The sequence below is a fragment of the Pleurodeles waltl genome, chromosome 5 (assembly GCF_031143425.1).
Source record: "Pleurodeles waltl isolate 20211129_DDA chromosome 5, aPleWal1.hap1.20221129, whole genome shotgun sequence".
Lineage (NCBI taxonomy): Eukaryota > Metazoa > Chordata > Amphibia > Caudata > Salamandridae > Pleurodeles > Pleurodeles waltl.
The window spans coordinates 401,838,999-401,861,205 of NC_090444.1; positions in this window are offsets into that span (position 1 = coordinate 401,838,999).

Below are 22,207 nucleotides of genomic sequence, written 5' to 3' on the forward strand. Positions count from 1 at the left end.
GGAAGAGTAAACTAACACCTAAATTGGAACATAGTTTACCTTTCTGAATCAGGCCTTGTGTTGTTTACAGTGCTCAACCTTCCCCTGAGTCCAGACTTGGGATTTTGTAAATTTAGTTTTGATTGTTTTAATAAATTAAATACTTGCTCCCCATTGCCCAGCAGTCACAACTGCTAGCTTTTGTAGTAGGATTTTTTTGTCATGTGTTAGCCTGGTGTGAGTCATTGATAAATTATGATAATATCCCATTACCTCTGTGTTTTCTTTCTCTTGAGGTGCCTGTGGTGGATAATCCTTCTTAATAATCCTAAAGTTGGGAGGCGTGGCTACGGGCGTCAAGAAAGCGGTCGCACTCTGAGAGTGCTCTGGACCCCTCCGTCATCCGCCCAAGCCCACTGCTGCACTGATCCTGTTTTTCGTCCCAACCGGGACTCGAAGGGTGCCGCGGTACCCCCTGACTCCGGGGGACCAAAATCCGGAGTTCTGAGGAGCCTGGGTGCCGTCAGGAGGTGGCACCACCCCAAGGACCGAGCTGCGCCTGAAGTGGGGGACGCCCCGTGCCTGAGACCGTGGCGCGGATTCCCGAGCAGGGACAGCAGGCCGGGACCTGCCGGAGCCGCTGGAGATGTGCCTAGAGACGCCGCACCCTCCCAGCGCACCCGAGGGGTGCACGGCATGTGGCCGCCTGGGAGGCTGTTGGAGCCGGGACTGAGCAACACCAGGGCCAGCGAGTTCCAGGAGTAATCGGGGACCCCAGGACCCGGTGAGACGGGCACTGAGGAGCCACTCACCTGCGCGCCGTCGAGAGGCGGCGCTAACCAAGAGGAACAGAGGCCGAGAGGGCAGCGCTTGGAGATCCGCGCCCTCCGAAGCCTCCGAGAGACTATGCTACACGCTGCTGCGCAGCGGGCGATTGGGCCTGGTTCTGAGGCCCGGGAGTCTGCTGGCTCGGACGCCGACGAGGACCGGAAGCGGCCCCCCTCCGGAGACGGACCACCCGCTCCACGCCCGGACTGCGGGGCGTTTGGGCTGCCCCCGCTCCGACACAATGAGCGGGAGCAGAGGAGAGGCAAGAAGACAAAGAGGTGAGGAGGGGCGGCAGAGGCCCACGGCCCCCAGTGGATCCTCGCCCCAAGACCCTGGGCCTAGCAGCTGGACGGGACCTCAAGCAACTTGTGGACGCCACCCGGATCGCAGACCCGCATTCTGAGGAGCGCAGAGAGAGGATCCAAAGGTCTCCCCTACCCAGGGACAGTGGAGACACGGTCCCGAGCTTCTGAGAGAGGTGAGACCTGGAGAGACCGGGGGTCCCCCTCAGCCCACGTCGGGGGGGGACGAGTGCCTGGGATCACGCTGGGGCGGCCCCCCATGAGGGTACGGGGAGAACACTAAAGACACCCGGTGAGAGATCGTCGCCCCGGGGGAAAACGACAGCTGAGTACCCCCCTGGCTTTTGGTCTAACGAGGCGGGGGGCCCTCCTCCCGATTGCCTAATCATGGGACCCACCGAGACCAGGGGGGGCCGACTCCCGAGCATCCCTCTGGCTGGTCCCCCCCTCCCAGAGTGAACGGTTTGACCTGGAGCCGCTCGGGGGGAAAAGAGACACGGAACCCCCGGCCGCATCTGAGCCTTGCCCCCACTGAGACGTAACTGCGCCTGCTCAACCCCTCGAGCAGCATGGGCAAGGACAGAGCCTCCAGACAGACGCAGCCATCCCAGCAGAGGATTGATCAATTTACCACACCGACGGTCCCTCGAGCCGGAGGTAACGCTCCACCTAATGACCAGGCCGCAGACGGGGTCAGTGCTATCCTTCTTGCAATCCAAACCTCACAACGGGCAGTGGAAACCAAGATTGGGGAGGTGAGAGAAGAGATGGGCCTCATGAGACAAGACCTTAGAAATGCTGTGGGCTGAATTACAGAGGTGGAGAACCGCGTCTCGCGGACAGAGGATGACTTGATCGACCTTAGGACCAAGGTGGCCCAGCTACAAACTCGGACTGGCGAACTCCATTGTAGGGCGGAAGATGCTGAGAACCGCTTCAGACGCAACAACCTGCGCTTCGTGGGCGTTCCGGAGGGTGCTGAAGATGGCAAAGCTACCGAATTTCTGAAGAGTTGGATTAAGTCATGGATGCCAGAGAACTCTCTTTCACCATGGTTTGCGATAGAACGGGCGCACAGGGCACTGGCCCCGCTGCCCCCACCGGACGGACCTCGTAGACCCATGATAGCGCGCTTCTTCAGAGAAGCCAGACGCTCCCCTGACCTCCTTTGGGACAATCAGAAAATTCTGGTCTTCCCAGACTATACCCGCGAAGTTCAAACTAAGCGTCGATCATACGAGTATGTGAAACAGAAGCTGAGAGCGATGCAACTTTCCTATATGCTCCTCTTCCCGGCACGCCTGAAGGTAATCCTCGCCGGTAAGGCGCACTTCTTTGAATCGCCTGAAGAGGCGTGGGACTGGCTGACAGAAGAAGGCATCAGCAACCGAAGGGTTCCACCTGGTATATCTGAGGGACTCTGAGAAATACGTCCAGACACACGAGCAGACACGCGGAGAGGTCGGAAACGTACCATATCCAGACGGGGAAGACTGAGGAGCCCCAATGCACGAGCAGATGAAGACACCAGTCGGCGGAGGGACCGGTAGACCACCCCGGGGATCGAGCCTCGGGAGAAGATCAAGGGGACGATCGCCTGAGCCAATCCCCCGAACTTGGCTGACCTCAGCCTTACACGTACTGAACTCCAGTCTGCTGGGACGCACCAACTGAACCAGGTGCCTTCCCACATAAGCGGAATGGGGTCACACCCACGGCGGCACTACGTTGTGCGCCCCAACAACTTTATTAAGAGTAGGGGTTTTGCACTAGTTAATTGCAATTGATCCGACATACAGGAGGGGTCCACCACTCCACTCGATGGCAGTTTACACAGCTGTGTTGCCCCTGTTGGGCATTAGGGCGACAGATGCTTCAAGGGTAGAAGTATGGGGTGGGGGAAGGTTGGGGGGTTCAAAGCTCATGTTAGGGCTTAGTGTAGTGGTTATGTTAAGTTACTATTGCAATACCTACGCCTGCCACATAGATCCTTCTCAGTCCATGTGCCCATCACTGGGTCCCTGGTTAGGTCCCCAACTACCCACCACACAATCATGGCACAAACAGTTCACTCACCGACACAGATTCTCTCATGGAATGTCAACGGCCTCCTAGATAAAATTAAAAGATCCGCAGTGTTTAACACCTTGCGCAGATATGCCCCCTCTGTGGTTCTCCTGCAGGAGACACACCTACTCGGAACCAAGTGCCCCATCCTAGCACGGGGGGGTTCGACAAGGTTTTCCACACAGGCTTCTCGAGGGGCTCCAGGGGAGTAGCTATCCTGTTCCATCGTTCGCTACCCATGGTAGTCACCTCCACGCATTCGGACCCACAAGGTAGGTTTGTAACGGTGACCGGTACACTGCACGGGTCACCGGTCAATTTCGTTTGTGCATACGCCCCCCCCAGCCGGCTTCGATGCCTTCTTACTAGCTCTCCGCGGGACGCTCATAGGCCTCCCGCAGGGACTCACTCTTATTGGTGGAGACTTTAACGCTGTCCTAGACGCTAAACTAGACGTATCCGGACCTATTTCCTCCACCTGAACCGGGAGAGCAACCGGGAGAGCAACCAATTTAAACGGATGGACAACGGGACTGGGGCTTTGTGAGGTGTGGAGGACATGGCACCCCAGAACACAGCAACACACACACACCTTAGCAGCACACCATTCTCAGGCAAGAATTTACCTCGTGTTTAGGCCTGCTCTAGACATCTCTAAAGTCACTGGCGCTGAGATATTATCTCGAGGAGTCTCAGACCATTCCCCAGTACGAATCCGACTGGGGGACACGGCCCCGAATCAGCGTCCGATGTGGCGCCTGAATGCGTGGTACCTGCAGAATAAGGTATATACCCTTGAAATAAGGGATCACCTTACCCAATACTTCGATCAAAATCTGGGGTCCGTACAATCACTGGGCACAGTTTGGGCGGCATGTAAAGCCACACTTAGAGGTTACGCTAAGCACCATGTGCACGCCCGCGAACGAGCGCAAGACCTGCAGGTGACAACCCTCGAGTCCCAAGCCTTAGCCCTGGAGCAGTCTGAGACCACCGCCACATCAGCAGCCACCTTAAGACGTCTAACAGTGATTAGAGAAGAGATAAAGCAGTTAGTGCTTGAGGCCGCAAAACACACCTGGAGGGCGTCGGCGGCTCGCGTGTACGGATGGGGTGATAAAAATGGCAAACTCCTGCACTGGCTGGCCTCGCGTCTACTAGCTGACAGAATTATCCCCGAGATCGCAGATGAAGCGGGCTCGGTTGCGAGGACTCCAGTGAAATTGCTAGGAGCTTCGCCTCATATTACGCTCACTTATACGCAATGCGCCCCAGCACCACTAACTGAAAGGAAGTCCCCCCTTCTAGACGACATGACCCTTCCCACAATCCCACATGCGACCAGGGAGTTCCTGGATGAAGCCATAACCCTGGACGAAATTACAACAGCCATATCCGGACTGGCGTCAGGCAAAACACCTGGTCCAGACGGTTTCCCGTCTGAGCTCTATAATAGATGCGGGGACATTTTAAGCCCCCACCTGCTCAACATGTTTGACGAAGCGGAGAGGATCGGCCGTTTCCCCACCGGAATAGACCAAGCCACAATAGTGGTGATCCCAAAGACCCAACCGCCATCGTGGGACCGCCCGGCTTACAGACCTATCTCCCTGCTGAATGCTGAGATTAAGGTGCTCTCAACATTACTTGCTGCCAGGCTGAGGGTAGTGCTTCCTTCACTGGTACACCCAGACCAGTGTGGCTTCATGCCTTCTCGCAGCACCAGGCACTGCATTAGGAGACTACACGTCGCTCTGGCCCAACGCGGCACCTTGACCGGGTCCCCCCTCGCCCTTCTTCTGATAGACTTAGAAAAAGCCTTTGACACAGTGGATTGGTCGTACCTAGAACACGTTCTAATAAAGAATGGATTTGGACCCAAATTCCGGGGTCTTCTAAAACTGCTTTACTCCAACCCAACCGCTCGTGTCCAGGTAAACGGGGTGACCTCCGACCCATTCCCCATCCGTCGTGGGACCCGTCAGGGATGCCCGTTATCAGCGTTACTCTTTGCCCTCGCGATCGAACCACTGGCCAAACTGTTAAGAGAGGACCCACTAGTAGCAGGCTGGGCATGGCCCATGGGCCCAGAAGACCGGGTGGCACTGTACGCGGACGATGTCCTCCTTTATCTTTCTAATCCAGCAGTGAGTGGACCGCGTGTCTTAGAACTCATGGACCTCTTCTCGCAGGCCTCGGGACTAACACTGAACCCCAGAAAATCCCTCCTGATCCCTCTACACCCCTCTAGAGACTGGCAAAAAAACTTCCCAATACGCCACAACAGTTTTAAATATCTGGGGGTTCACATTACTCTGCTTCCCGAACTAACATGGGAACTAAACGTCACACCGCTCCTTAAGAAATCCAATAAACAATGGCGCGACAATTCCTGTGGCACGGTTCCCGCCCCAAATTATCCCTTGTTACATGTCAGAGAGACATTTACGAAGGGGGACTGGGAATGTCCAACATTTACTTTTATTATCTAGCCATGCCCCTTCTAGTGATTAACGACTGGCTATCGGGAGGTTGGACCGACCCTGCATACAGATTAGAACTTCAGACATTGGGCTACAACGGGGTTTTCAATGCTCTATACGGAGGTGCGATCCCGCAAACCATCCCCGAGGTGACCAGGCTGGTTCTAACGGGTTGGCGAGCGACACAGAGGGCCACGGGTGGTGGTCTCGTCGAACTCAACAGATGCCTCTTTGGCAGGGGAAGTGGTTGAGGAAGGTCTCCGCACTGGAGGGTTTCCGGAAATGGGACATTATTGGGATATCTACACTTGGCAACATCTGGGGAGATTCACAAATTCGGTCCTTTGAGGAGCTTCAGAAAATACACTCCTTAAATAACACCCAATTTCACAAATACCTACAGCTCAGACACGCTCTATTAGTACATGTACGGCCAGGGGACGACATTCCAGAGTACAGTCCACTGGACTCAAGGGTCATGATGGGATACCTAAACAAAGGGGGAACCTCCCAGATCTACCGCTCTATTCTCACTAACACATCCCCCCCCCCTCAAGGAGCTTCGCCAGAAATGGGAGGGCTGGGTGGGTCCCATGGAGGACTTAGAATGGAGAGAAGCATTAATGGCCCCCCAAACACTAGCCATATCCACACGATTTCAGTTGTTGCAAACCCTTTACCTACACGCAGCCTACCTTACCCCTAAGAGACTCCATCTGGATAATCTTCGACCCACAGATGAGTGCCCCCGTTGTTCCCAACCGGGAGCCGATTTTTTTCATATGGTCTTTTTCGTATGCGCTAACGCAGTTTTGCGTAAAAAAAATTTGCGCCGGCTAACGCCATTCTGAAGCGCCATGCGGGCGCCGTATTTATTCAATGACGTTAGCCGGCGTTAGCCACTGGCGCTACCTGGTGTGCGTGAAAAAAAATGACGTACACCAGACAGCGCCGGCGTAGGGGAATATGGAGCTTGGGTGCCAAAAAATGGGGCAAGTCAGGCTGAGGCAAATTTTTCGCCTCAACCCGATTTGCGCCATTTCTTTTGACTCCCAACCCCCATTGAAATGACTCCTGCCTTAGCAAAGACAGGAGTCATGCCCCCTTGCCCAATTGCCATGCCCAGGGGACTTCTGTCCCCTGGGCATGGTCATTGGGCATAGTGGCATGTAGGGGGGCACAAATCAGGCCCCCCATGCCACAAAAAAATTAAAAATTATTACTTACCTGAACTTACCTTAATGTCCCTGGGATGGGTCCCTCCAGCCTTGGGTGTCCTCCTGGGGTGGGCAAGGGTGGCAAGGGGTGTCCCTGGGGGCATGGGAGGGCACCTCTGGGCTCCTTCTGAGCCCACAGGTCCCTTAACGCCTGCCCTGACCAGGCGCGAAAAAATGGCGCAAAAGCGGCTGGATGTCATTTTTTTTGACCCGCCCACTCCCGGGCGTGAATTTTGCCCGGGAGTGTAAATACGGCGCACATGCCTCGGAGTCAATTTTTTAGACGGGAACACCTACCTTGCATATCATTAACGCAAAGTAGGTGTCCACGCTAAAAAATGACGCAAATTCCATAGACTTTGGCGCTAGACGCGTCTAACGCCAAAGTATAAATATGGAGTTAGTTTTGCGTCGGAATTGCGTAAAAAAAAACGACGCAATTCCTGCGCAAACAGAGTATAAATATGGCCCTAGGTTCTCTATGCTAGGGATTTTACATTTCGTGTTAATTGCAAGGTGGTAGGGGTCTTTGTATTCACAACTCTCATCTTCACAATTATGCACCTTTTATTGTTCGGGATCCTAATCATTGCATCTCATGCATTTTACCATAGATTCCAGTCTTTTCAATAGATCTATTAAAAAGTTTCCTGCATCTCCTTCATTGCCTGTGTGAGACTGCGACTTGTTGCTAACGAGAGAAAAAGGTAACTTCCATTTCACCACAACTCCCCTGAGATGTCGCAATCTAGAGCCCATGCATAAGGCTGCCAGAAATCACCTTTTACTGTTTGGATTTTTGGTGAAATACTGCTTGTTAGCTGGGAGGGTTAGGACGACAGTTGTGACTTGTTGTAGGAGTGACTCAGTCATCTACAAGCAAAAGAACTGTCATCCCTAATCCAGCAGCCTCACCTAGGAGCGAGAGTCCAACTACAACAATGTTTTAACCAAATATCAATTCAAAATAATTAAACAATAACTAATTACAACCAATCAATCTACACTATTCTAACAACAATCTTGCAAACACTGTAGGAAATGCCTACATTACAGGGAGCGGGAGGTCAAATTTACTATTGAACTAAGTGAGTCCAGTCCTTTCACTCCCAGGACAAATAAGGCAAGCAGCAGACCAACACAGCAAAGTAACAGGCCGAGTGTCAGTCCCTCCTACGGAATCCAGCTCTTCTTCCTGGCAGAATGTCCTCAGTCCAGAAGTCCAGGCCTACCTTAGGTGTGACTTACATGCAGAAAAGCGGATGGTTTGGCCAGGCAAGTGGATGCACTTGCCAGGTCAAACTGGCAGTTAAGACTGCACACACAGACACTGCAGTGGTAGGTCTGAGACACGTTTACAGAACTACTCCTGTGGGTCACACAATCAGTGATGTAGGCCGACTACCAGCATTTGATTTGCAGGCCCCAGGCACACATGGTGCATTATACAAGGGACCGACTAGCAAATCAAATATGCCAATCATGGATCAATTAATAATCAGTACAATTTAAACAGAGAGCACTTGCACTTTAGCACTGGTCAGCAGCAAAGTGCCCAGTGTCCTGAAGCCAGCAAAAACTAAGGGCCAGATGTATCAAGCCTTTGTGCATTTTATGCAAAAATGCCTTTCAGTATTTATGAAAGGCATTCGCAACGCACATTTAAGGAATTGTTAAAATATTGATTCCTTAAATTTGCGAGCCTGTTTAGAGAATCGCAAATTGCGATTCTCTAAATAAGAAATTGCAAATAAGGAATCCTTATTTGCAATTTCTAAACCACATGTAACAAGCAATTCCTTAATGCAAATTGGGCATTAAGGAATTGCTATTACCACCAACCGTGTGCAAATTTAGAAAATGCATTAAAGATGCAGTTTTAAAATTGACATGTAACGCACACATGCCCCTTTGGCATGTGTGCACCTTACATGTCCTGAAATATTTTTTTGGGGTGCAGCAGAGGGGGCCTTAGGCCCCCAGCACCCTGGGGTTTTGCATTTCCTAACTTGCGAATTCCAGTTAGGAATTCGCAAATTGGGAAATGCAAAAAATTCACAAATATGGGCCTACAGGTCCATAGGTGCAAATGGGGTCTGTATCGCAATTTGCGATTCAGTAATAGCATTTGCAATTTTTAAGAAATCGCTATTACCGAATTGCAAATATGATATATTGCATTTTGCGAATCAGAAATTGTGATTTCTTAAAATTCGCTATTTCCTAATCGCAAATGCCTTTTTTGTTACATCTGGCCCCAAATTCAGCACATGATCAAAAATAGGATGTCAGTAAGCCAAAAAGACCGGGGAAACCACATCGAGAGCTGACAAGTCTAACAATGATGTACTAGAAAAATATGATTTTCAGGACAAACCAGATTGCCTATGTAAGAAAGCCTAACGTTGGCTTATGTACTACAAATGCTTATGGAATACAAGCAACTATGCACAGCTCTGCTTCCAAAGTGGAGGCTGCACAAAAATCTGTAAAACCCAAGTGGTTGTAAATGTGTGCATAATACAACAATAAGACTTAAAAGTGACACACATTAAAATGACAGTTGAGCAAATTACTATATTATTAGTAGCGCATGAAAGAGAACTTCAATTAATTCATCGGGCGAAACGGCGCACAAACCACCAATACTCTGACTTGGGGGTTAAAAGGCCGCTTTAATAGAACAGGTCTGGACAATAAAACCTTGGCATTTAGCCTTACAAAACTAGAAAACACCTCACTAATACATAAACACATCCTAAAAATCCCACCCACACCCTCTACAAAACTTACCCTTCATCAATGCCCCCTTTCATCCCCACCTTGACCCGACCAAACAAGTACCCATCTGTCCTGCTGTCCACCTTCTGTATTTCCCCTTGCCTTTTCCTCCCTTTTGTTCCTTGTCAAACACTCCCCGACATCTCAACTTTGTGCATCCGTACCCTTCCCCCCCAAAGCATTTCTGTAAAGACCCCGCCACACAGGAAAACCCCACAGGCGTTATCCTGCCCCACCAAGAATCATGACCTTTTAGTGCTGATCCCATAACTTCACGCCCAACAACTCCGATATCTTAATCCGAAGCTCCAGCAAGTAATGCTCATTGCCCAAAAATGATAAATGTACACCATCCTGTCTAAAAAGGCGTGGATCTCCATGAACGATGTCACCATGCTGTAGAACCGAAAAACCTTCAGCCAAACAAAACCCCGCATCTCCATGCTCACCTTCCTCCTCTGTTTCTCAATACCTTTAAATGAATTTGCTCCCGTCCAAACCCTCCTAGGAACTAATTCTGTCCAAACGATATGTGTCCCCGCCCACCTCTGTCTAATCCTCAAAAGATCCATCTTCATGGCTTTTAAAAGTCCTATGCCTGATAAAGCTACCAAATCATTTTCGCCTACATGCACCACTAATAACTCCGGACACACCCCTTGAGCTAATCTTTTGAAAAAAAATACAAAAATTCAACCCACCTCATACCGCTTTTACCCATCCAAGATATCCTAATTCTGTCCCTGTCCAAACCCAACTGTCTTCCAAAGTGTCTTGATGAGGCCTGCTTCTCCGCCCACCGAACAAAAGAATGCCCCACAATCCAGACCGAACATCAATGACAACCTGTAGGCAGAAAAAACTGAAAAAACATTACCTAATGAAATGAGACTAATTAACTACATCAACAATCCTCAAGCAGACCCGTTCTAACATAGTGCTGAAAACACTGAGACTTCCAACACCCCAAATCCATTATTGCCTTGTCTGAGAACCCATGCTGCTGAGCCTCCGTAGCAGCCCCGATTCTAAAGGAATGAGTACCGTAAAAACTTGGATTCAACCCCAACCTCCTCAGACACATCTTCAGAACTGAAAGCAACTGATGAGACTTCAATGCGGAATCGTCCTCATGGACAAATACCAACCCAGAACTCGCCGGCAACTTACCAGCAAAGGACCACCAACAGTACACTGGCCCCTCAGGAAACTGCTCCCCTCGCAATACCACCTCCCTACCCTTACCCAACTGGTCAATTTGTGAAGCCCGTAACCACAAATAAACCCCACATTGCATTTCCTTGGCCTCCGAGCATAAGATACCTTCCTCACCTTTTAAACCCAAAAGCTCCAAGACTCTAAATGCTCAGTGAAAAAGCCATGACATGCATAATGCCATTAAACTCACCTCCCACTGGGAAAAACAAACATCGTTCAGGACCAAAACAATTTCTTTAAAAAACTGTGATGTTATAGGGCATCTCTGATCGCGCCGCACACCTCCCCCCCTAGCCCTTCCCGCAATAATCCTCCTACAAATTTCACCTTCCATCGGATCATAACCCCAAAAATACTTACCCTAAAAAGAAATACCGGTCAACTTACCAGATATACTTACAGCAGATACACCCAACTCGATCTGCTGCATAATAAAATGAACTGCATCCTCCCGCCTTTTGTTAATAACCAAAAACCCACCAGATCTTCTAACCGCCCCTGATTTAATGAATTCAGACCAAGCCTAATCGTAACTTTTCCGATAAGAAGGAGCTATAAACTGCTGATTCAGCTCCAGCATCCTCACATTCCCATCTCCCATAATGCCCCAGGAACCGGTGTCTTCTGCACGTCCGCTCCCGGTGCAAGCCCACGGAATCTCCGCCACAGCAAACGAGATAGTGCATCGGCAATATCAATATTGACACCTGGAACATATCTGGTCTTGAACATTATACTGAACTTCAAACATGTCAATAAAAACAATCGCAGAAGACGTAACACTTTTTCATCCTTGGCTTTCTGACAATTAACCAAGTTGACTGCTGTCTGATTGTCCACGTTGAAAACCACGTTCCTGTTAGCTAATGTCTGACCCCAAATAGACAATGCCACAACCAACGAGAAAAACTCCAAGAATGCAATGCTATGGTGAGCCTCTTTCCATACAGTCGGCCAAGCCTCCGCAGCCCAATGCCCATCCCAAAACACTCCAAAACCATGAGCGCCTGCTGCATCATAAAAAAATTGGACTTGCCAAAACCAATCTGCATCCTCCACCAGCATTGTGACTCCGTTGAAATCCCGTAAGAAAGCAATCCACATCCTCAAGTCCTCCTGAACACTTGCCCGCAAACGGACGTGATGGTGAGGCAAAACCGCTCCCCTAATAGCAAAACCTAACCTTCCACAAAAAGCCCTTCCAACTCTCACAACTTTGCAAGCAAAATTTAAATGCCAAAGTAAACATTGAACCTGCCTCAACTCCGATTTAGGTTTTTGCACCGCCTCCTCCAGAAACCCAATCAATAACTGCACTTTGTCAGTAGGCAAACGTACTTCCATTTTTTGAGAATCCAATTCAATTCCTAAAAAACTCAAACAATTTGTAGGACCTTCAGTTTTTTCAGGCGCTAAAGGAACGCCTATCTCCAACATGACTTTCTGAAAACCCGACAACGCCTCCTCACAATCACTTGAGTCAGAAACACCACGAAAAAAAAATCATCCAAATAATGAGTTACAAGTTTATATCCTGTTCTAATATGAAAATACCATTGTAAAAAGGAACTGAACATTTCAAACAATGAACACGAAACAGAACAGCCCATAGGCAACATTCTATCTACATAAATGGCACCACCAAACTGCATACCAAGCAAGGAAAAATCATCAGGATGCACCAGAAGGAGCATAAAAGCGGATTGAATATCAGAATTTGCCATCATTGCCCCACTACCACACCGTCTCACCAATGTAATTGCTTCATCTACTGACGCATAATGCACTGCAGAATCTTCTGTGGCAATAAAGTCATTAATGGATGCACCAACCAGTCAAGACAAGTGATGGATCAGGCGAAATTCACCCTGTTGATTCTTCGGCACAACACCCAAGGGGGAAATAGTCAAATTCTCCAGAGCGCCAAAAATCAAATGGACCAGCAATTCTGCCCAGGTCAATCTCTTTTCTCAATTCATCCCTCACAACATCCGGATGATCCAATGCCGATTTCAAATTCCTTGCCCACCTCCTGATTCTTGGCCCCTGATAACAAAGCCTAAACCCAAAGGAAAATCCCCACCACAGAACTTTCGCTTCAGACTCCTTGGGATAACTTTGCAATCACCATCCCAGCACATCTAGCTTAATAGGTATAGGGCCCTTTACCTGACAAATGCTGTACGTGGCCCCTACCCCTGTCGCCCCCTCTCCCCTGCGATCCTTGCCAACCCCAATGCATGCCCCCAAGGCATAGGAAAATGGGATGTCTACCTCCATAAATTTACACTGCTGCCTCATGCCCCCTCTGCTATTAAAGGACCAGCAAGCCCCATTTTGTGGTAATTGACCCCTTGCAGCATTCCCCACCCCATAATGGGTGGGATGGCCTTGAAAGGGCTTGTACTGTAAAGATAAACCACTAGCCGTATGCATGACTGGCGCATTCCGTGCCGTCCTCAACCACTGCACCCATAATTCGTTATCAATTTTGCCCCATTCTTTACCCGGATAAACCGCCATTCTGGCACAAAATTCCTCATCGTATCGAAACCAGCCAAAACCACCAGAATCCATTTGAGCCCGCCAAACAATATCCATGTATTTAAATAAAGCCACACATCGATCTGGAAAGCGTTCACAATATACACTGGCAAAAATAAAAAATGGCGAAGTCCAAATCTCAATTGTAGTGGGTACTTTGGGCCTGCGTGCCAACTCCCACTCTTCTTCTTTTGACCCTTCCTTGGCCTGAATCTCCCTGTGCAACAGTTTAAACACATCAATGAACTCCCCCTTGCAAATTTTGTCCTTCGAGGATTGAGTGAGATGCGACCCCAAAGGCATCGACACTCCCATTTTATTCTTCACACTTCCCCCAACACTTTCCTTGATACTGGGCCAAACGCTCTGATTCTGCCTTACCTGAACTTACCACCAAAACACTTACCTCCAAGTTTGCATCCTTTTGAACCAATTCATCCTTGTCAGATATTCCCGCATTAACACCCATATCTTTGACCAATGTCTTCCCAACTGATGCCCCTTTTTCAAGAATTACCCCTCTACCCATTCCTGAATTAGCACTTCTCTCCTCACCTTTTTTTGAAAAAATATATTTTTATTGTTTTTAAACTTGACAGTGATATTGATATAGTGAATTCCTCAACAACAATCACGGTACACCCCCTCCCCCATTCATGCACTTATGTCGACGTGTAATGGTCCTGAGTTGATAATTCTCTATTGAGACAAACAGTATGTCACCCATACGCAAAGTTCCATATTATAGGCGTGGAGGCAGGTTCAGATTCGGAGTCCGAGGTGCTTGAGGCATCCCCCGGGGCGGGGAAGTCGGGGGTCCTCATGCTCTCCAGTATTGAGTCCCATTGTGTGGCATTGTCTCTAGGTCTCCGCTACTGTAGTGCCTCTTGTAATAACACAGCTCCCTCGATTTCCGCCCATTTTTCTAAGGCGTTTTGCCAACTAATTACTTGTGGGCCAGCTGAGTCTTTCCAGTGTGAGGTGATTTCTCTTTTGGCGAGGACAAGAGCCAAGTCGATGAACCTGTTAGATGTTTTGAGAGCTGAGGGGCGTGGAAAGTCCCCCAGTAGGGCCACCATAGGGGACAAGGACAGCACCCTGTCAGTACAGGTAGAGATTTTCCTAAATATTTCTACCCAGTATGAACTAAGCTGGGGGCAACTCCATAGCATGTGTACAAGTCCTGCCGCTGGTTCAGCACATCGGGGACAGCCTATGTCGTTTGTACTGTATATTTTGGTCATCATTTGCGGGGTTAAATAGGCCCCGTGGTAAATATATAAATTTATTAGCTTGCATCTGGCGTTTCTGGACACTGAGTCGATATGGGAGGTGATCCTAGCTCACTGTGATTCTCCAATGGTGGTATCTAACTCTTCTGCCACTTGATTTTGAGTTTGTTTAGAGGTAAGTATATGCTATTTTGTAGGGATTTATATATTCCTGATATCACTCCCTTCTGTCCCCCTATTGAGCAGAGAAGGTTACAACCTCCATGAGTCGGCGGCTCAATTACCCCCGTTCCCCATGCCTTTTGTGTGATTCTGGTGATAGCGCTATAGGTAATGAATAATCCGGATGGGAGATCAAACTGATCTGAATTCTGTATATGTGTGAAGTTTCCCGTCGCCATATAGATCTCCCAGTTTTGTGATAATATGTGCCACCAGTTTATTGATACCTGTTAGCGTTTGGTTTCCTGTGATATGTTTCAAGCAGGTCAGGGGAGCCTCTGGTGCATATGAAGTTTTTGTGCGGGTACGTTTTAGGTATTGTTCCCAACAATATCTTGTCGATTCCCACTCCAATGGTAATTGTTGTTTTGGCTTCCTGGGGTTCAATAATATACCCAGTATTCTTTCGGGTGGACAATTTAAGGGGATTTGTAGTCCTTTTGCAACTGGGGGATCGCTAATTAGTTTTGCTAGCCATTGTAGTTGCCCTGCCCAATAATATATCTCCAGATCCGGGGCTGCTAAACCTCCCTCTGCAGTGGGTCTTTGAAGGGAGTGTAATGCGATTCTGTGCCTACCCGACCCCCATGTAAAATTTGTGGTCATGGATTCTATACCTCTGAACACTGCTTTCGGGATTATGAGTGGGATAGTGGAGAAGTAATATAGCATTCTGGGCAACACTATCATTTTAAGCAAGGCAGTTCTTCCTGGGACCGTCAGGGGCAGTGTCTCCTAGAAGCGCATACTGGCTCTAATCCCTCTCAGTGCCCCGTGTATGTTTCCTTCTAGCAAGTCTTCCTTTTTGTGATATATATTTACTCCTAAGTATTTAAACGTGTTAGAGGACCAGGGCAAACCCCTTGTGTCGTTAGGTTCAGTGGTGCCCTCGTTCACTGGAAAAATAGTGGATTTCCTCCAATTGATTTGAAGTCCGGAAGCTACTCCGTAGCTCCCAAGCATAATCATCGCTCCTGGCAAATCTACCTCCAGGCTTCATAGGAACAGCAGCATGTCATCTGCATGGAGGGCGATGTGATGAGTCCATTTGTTAATTGGGATGCCCCTAAAGTACTGTCCAGTTCTGGTCGTTTGAGCTAGGGGCTCTACTGCTACTGCAAAGAGAAGGGGTGACAAGGGACAACCCTGTCTGGTGCACCTACAAACCTGGAAAGGGTCAGATATGGTATTGCCTGTTCACACCCTCGCAGTGCGATTAGTGTACAGAAGTTTTGTCCATCTTACAAATCCCTCACTTAGGGCCATATGTACGAAAGCTTTTTCCCATAGACACAGAATGGGTAAAATCCTTTGGTACATCTGGCCCTTAGTCCCAACTTTAGCATGGCCTGCTCTAAATAGTCCCATCTCAGGCTGTCAAAGTCCTTCTTGATGTCCACTGATATAATCACTGCTTGTGACATTGTCAGGGGTATGGAGTGGAGAACTGATACTAGGCGCCTAGTATTTTGAGCCGTACTGCGATTTGGGATGAAGCCCGATTGGTCTTGGTGAATCAGTGAAGGCATATGAGGAAGGAGTCTATTAGCCAGTATCCGGCTTAATATTTTGTAATCTATGTTTAGCATGGATAATGGGCGGTAAGAGCAGACATCAGTAGGAGGCCTATCAGGTTTCAGTAGGGGTATCATAATGGCTTCGTTAGTGGAATGAGGTAGGTTATTGTTGTTCCATGCTTCTGCGTATAGTGTGCAACGATGTGGGGCTAATAGATCTTGGTATAGGTGATAGAACTCCAAAGGGAGTCCATCCACTCCCGGGACCTTGCCCTTTGCCATGCTTTGGATCGCGGTTTTGATTTCTGCGATCGATATTGGTGCTGCTAGGGCCGAACTCTCCTCAGTATCCAGGTTGGGGATGGCATACGGGAGATATTTAGTATTTCGGTGGGAGGCGCATATAATGTTGCATAGTATTTAGTAAAGCTAACGTTTATCTCTTTTTGGTTATAAACGCTTTTACCCGGGGTTTCTTCAATTTCAACTATGACTGTTTGTTGTTTTGGGGGTATAACAAGCCAGGCTAGCAGGGCGCCTGCTTTATCACCCTTTGAGTGTTGTTTGATTAAGTACTGCTTATAGTTGATGCGTGTTAATCTAGTGTTTGCCTCAATTATTTTGGTTTTGGTTTCATTTAAAAGGGGGGGCAAGTCAGGTTGTGTAGGGCGCCAACGCTCGATGTCTCTAAGGGAGTCCTCCAGTCGCCGGAGCTCGGTTTCTATTGATTTACGAACTCCTATATTCTCATTGATACAAGTGCCCCGGATTACTATTTTGAATGTTTCCCATTCAATGGATCTGGAGGACGCCGTCCCTGTGTTTTGTTTAAAACATTAGATAATGGCTGCATGTAAAGTGTGTTTGAATGCTTCGTCTTCGAGCATTTCCGGCCTGAGGTGGCATGTTGGAATCGTTGGTCTCTCTCTACCCCAGGACAGTGAGATCACCAAGGGATTGTGATCTGATATTGTGCGGCTAAGGTATTCGGCCATTATAATGTTGTTTTGAGTTTCGGGGGATACTAAGAAATTGTCAAGCCTAACGTGCAAATCATGCACTGTTGAGTAATATGAATAGTCCCTGGTGTGTGGATTGAGTTTCCTCCAGCTGTCTCCTAGTTGCCAGTGTTGTTGCCAATCAGTAAACGATTTGGCGGATGTTAGGGTTTGGGATTGCTATAGGGGCGGATGTGATCTATCCTGGTTGATGTTTGCTATACAATTAAAGTCATCCCCAATTATATTTAAGCCTGTGAGGAATGGGTCTATCTCCAAAGATAGCTTGTCAAAAAATGTCCCTTGGTCATGGTTCGTTGCTTATATACCGCCTATGGTTACTTCTCTTCCCTCTAGTCTCCCGATAACCACTACATATCTTCCTTCTTTGTCTATGATCTTGCAAAGTACCTAGAAGGGTACCCCAGGGCGGATCCATAGCAGTACTCCCCTTGCGAATGCTGAATAATTAGTGGCAATTATTTGGCCTATCCATCTTTTTTGAAGAGCAGTAACTTCTTGCTCAACTAGATGGGTTTCCTGCAGAAGAGCTATGTGTATCACCCTGCGTTTGAGATGGCTGTGTATTTTGTACCGCTCAGACATATTATTTGAGCCTCTGACGTTCCAGGTTATTATTTTATACTTTGTAGACATGATCTTGGTGTTTTTGTGGTTGTGGCGGCTAGGGTAAAAGTGCGTATTGCAGTGTTTGGATGTATGGTTTAATGACGAGGTTCTAGTTCAAGTCTTATCAGCTTCATTAATGATGTGCATGAGTTACCCCCTTTTCTAATTTAACATATACAACTCCCAACTCCCTATCCCCAGGACCGGTTACTAAAACTTTCCCCGTCCAAACCATTGTAACTTATCTTAGGGGGTCATTCTCCGCCGCCCGCCAAAGTCCCGCCGTCAGAATACTGCTGCGCGGTCAAAAGACCGCTGCAGTAATTCTGAGTTTCCCGCTGGGCTGGCGGGTGACCGCCAGAAGGCCGCCCGCCAGCCCAGCGGGAAACCCCCTTCCATGAGGATGCCGGCTCCGAATGGAGCCGGCGGAGTGGAAGGGGTGCGACGGGTGCAGTTGCACCCGTCGCGATTTTCAGTGTCTGCTTGGCAGACACTGAAAATCATAGTGGGGCCCTGTTAGGGGGCCCCTGCAGTGCCCATGCCATTGGCATGGGCACTGCAGGGGCCCCAAGGGGCCCCACGACACCCGTTACCGCCATCCTGTTCCTGGCGGCGAAAACCGCCAGGAACAGGATGGCGGTAAGGGGGTCGGAATCCCCAAGGCGGCGCTGCAAGCAGCGCCGCCGTGGAGGATTCCCTGGGGCAGCGGTACCGCCGCGGTCAGAATGCCCATGGAAGCACCGCCAGCCTGTTGGCGGTGCTTCCGCGGTCGTTGGCCCTGGCGGTCGGTGACCGCCAGGGTCAGAATGACCCCCTTAGTGTCCTATTGGTGGGTGGCGCGCCAGAGACCGAGAGCCTACGCTCCAGGCCGTTCCCGGGACCCTGCAAGGTCATATAAGCAGCCCAGAGAGTTTTCAATCAAGATGTGCCCCCTTCCGCGGTTTCGGTGATTACTTCTTCTGCCAAGCATTACAAGCTGGTTATTTTCGTGTTATTACCCTTGAGTATCCAGCTCGCTCAGTAAGGAGTCAAATAATTTCTTCCGATGATCTTGGGGTCACTTTTGGCAAGCTAGTGAGGGTGTCCTGTGATGAGATTGAGGAGCCCCGCAGCTCCTAGGTGTCACCCGAGGCCTGGGATGGGTGGTAGATACCTCCGCTCAGTGCTGCTGCAGCGTCCACAGCTTCGCGCATTTCTTGGAGAGTTTGGTGTCTTGGAGGTGCAATCTCCGTGATTCGTTTGGTGGATCTGCTGCGTTTCCTGCCAGGTGGGCGAGGGGCTCTAGGCCGGAGGTCTGGAGTGGTAATATTCAGGGATTCCAGCCATTCCCCTACCAGTTGCGGTGAGGAAAAAAATGTGTTTTACCTTCATACTCCACTCTGAGTTTGGCCGGAAAGAGTATTGCGTATTTTATACCCTTTTCGTGTAGGATGCGTTTGGGTTCATTGAAGGAGGCCCTTTGTGTTTGCGTTCCTTTGGTGAAGTCTGGGAAAACCATGACTCGCTGGTTATTTAATGTAATTTCACCTTTTAAGCAGGTTTGCGTTAGGATGTAATCTCTGTCTTTGAAATGTAATAGTTTCGCCACTATTGGCTGTGGTCTCATTCCTGGGGGAAGAGGCCTACTGGGTACTCTGTGGGCTCTTTCTATCCCAAAAAACGATCAGAGTCCCTCGGGGGCACAGTTTCTTTCAGCCAGTTTTCCAGGAAGGATTCCATGCTTGCTGCTAAGGACTCCACCCCCTCCGGCACTCTGACCAGTCTAAGGTTACTCCTACGAGTGCGATTTTCTGCATCTACTGCCCTGGCTTCTAAGGCTTTGACCCGGGATGTAAGTTCAACAAATTCGGTAGACGAGGACTTCTGCGTTGATGTCACCAGTTCAAGAGTCTTTTCGGTCGTTCCCACTCTCTCTGTAAGTCTACGGTGGTCATCTCGAGGCAGTGATAGGCTCACTGTTAAGTTATCTATTTTTTGTTCGAGTGCTTCGCGGGATTCTCTGATGGCCTGAAGGACAGTGTCCAGCACCGTCTCCTGTTGTGCTGAGCAGTTTTTTGGGTTTACCCATTGTTTTGGTCCCAATGGGAGTTTTTGGAGGGAGGAGTCCTCGGCTGTTGGGGTCTGGAGCTCCTTTACTCTAAGGTTTCTGCAGGACGAACTTCGACGCAGTCCCCGAAGCACCCCACCAGGTACGTGGGTGGTGGAATTTTATTGCTGTGAGGGGGGGGCCAGGACCTTCCTTCCTTCTGGTTTGTTTGGGCTTCTGTTGGTCGCCCGGTGCCCTCGGGCAGGTGGGAGAGAGAGTCGAGATCTCAAAGGCACCTGCACTCTCAGTGGAACCAGCGGGCGCCGGCTAGTGGGCAGTGAGTGAACGTGCTTCTGCCTCTTCACTGTTGGGGGTCGACATTCCACTGGATGGATCTCCCCGGGTGAGTATGTACGGGCAGGGAGGGCCCAGTTCACAGGCAAGGGCGTCTTTTTTCCAGATATCCCTCACCTGAGAGCCCGCGGGGGAGTCTTTAAAGCTGGCCGCAGCTCCTCACCACACTGGAGCCACGGGCCGCGGAGTTGGCCCAAGTCGTTTGTCTAAGTCAGGAGGGCAGCTCAACCTCTACTCGTCTGCACCGCCACACCGGTCCTCCTCACCTGCTCCTGCGCATTTTCATGTTTTCATTCGCCCTGGGGCAAGCAAAGGGCCCACCGACGCTGCTGGATCGCTCCGGCGGGGCAGGGGTACTGAGTCCGCGGCCGTAGGCCCCCTCTTTCCTCTCTCTGTTACGGCCCCTCAGAGGAGCCGGCACTCAGACGTGGCCGCCATCTTGGTGCTAGGCGGTCGCGGAGAGCACTCGCAAATTTCTCCACAGTCGCTGGCCCGATTCTGCTGGTGTCGTCCCCACGTTGACCAGGCGGTTCCCTGATGATGGGGCTGTGTTTCATTGTACGGTCAGGGCTTTTTTAATGTTAATAATCTGGCTGGGTCCCGGCCCTGGAGCATCACGCTAGGCGTGCAGCTTCATCGGCTGCAGGCCAGGCCCCCCTTCTCTCCTTACCTCTTGGTAAATTTCCGGACAAACAGGTCAGCCGACTCTCTCCACCTTGACGATTGCTCCGGACCGCCGCCTTCCTTGGCTCCTGTAAAACACCAAAACTCTGAATACTGTTATTCCCTTGCCCTCCTAAACCCCCCTCCCTCCCTTTTTGCTGAACAACTAATCCTTCAGACTCGTTGACCTCATCGAAATCCAAAAGTTTGTCTTCAATACCAATGTCCTGCACCAAACCACCAGCGCTCCAGCTGTTAGAAGGCTTCTCATGAACGACGTGCTTCCCGCTTGGCTGTGCTGATAATAGCGCATCCCCCGACGTCGGGCGAGCAGCTCCAGGTCTCGCCCTCTCTTCGCTCTGGTGTCTTAGGGGTGTTCCAACTCCCACAGAGGGTCCTTGGTTGTGAGCAGGCCGCACAAGCTCTGCCCCTGTAAAATGCTCCTCATGCCCACCCAATGCATGTAAATTTCCACATCCAGGTAACCAAACTGAAGAACCAGGGCGCCAAAAAAATCCAACCTACCCTGTACCCTACCTGCGCTACCACTGACATCTGCTTACTTAATTAATATACCTTTCATGCCAACCTTACCTTTATCAGTAAATTCAACAAGCTGCCCTGTTTGATACAATGTCCGATTTTCCACATCCCAATGTTGCACTAACCAATCTGGGCACAACTTGCACTTTTTTGCCTTTGCTAACCATGGGGGGAACACTAACCCACCCAAAATTAGGCAAACTACCGCCTTCGCCCACCCTAACCTCTTCATCCGACAAATCAATAATCGGCTCCTGCCGATCAGCGATGGGTGCCGCCAACTTGGTTCCCATACCTAATGTACTTTCTGCTAATAACCCCTCCCCTCGGTTGCTAACCATCTCTGAGGGGAGTGGGGCTTGCTTTTTCTTTTTTCCTTCTCGGCAAACCGAAACAGGCGCATGCGCACACGCCTCGGCCCCCATGCGGCCAAATGCTGCCACCTCACTCTTCTCCGCAGCACCTCTCCCTCGAGAGGCTATACACTGCCATATTGAAGCACCTGCACGTCGCGTGAACCTTGTGCCGCCTCTCTTGGCACCTCCAATGCGTTGAGGTGAGTCACTGCCCACAAACCTTTCTGACAAAGCGGAATCATTGACT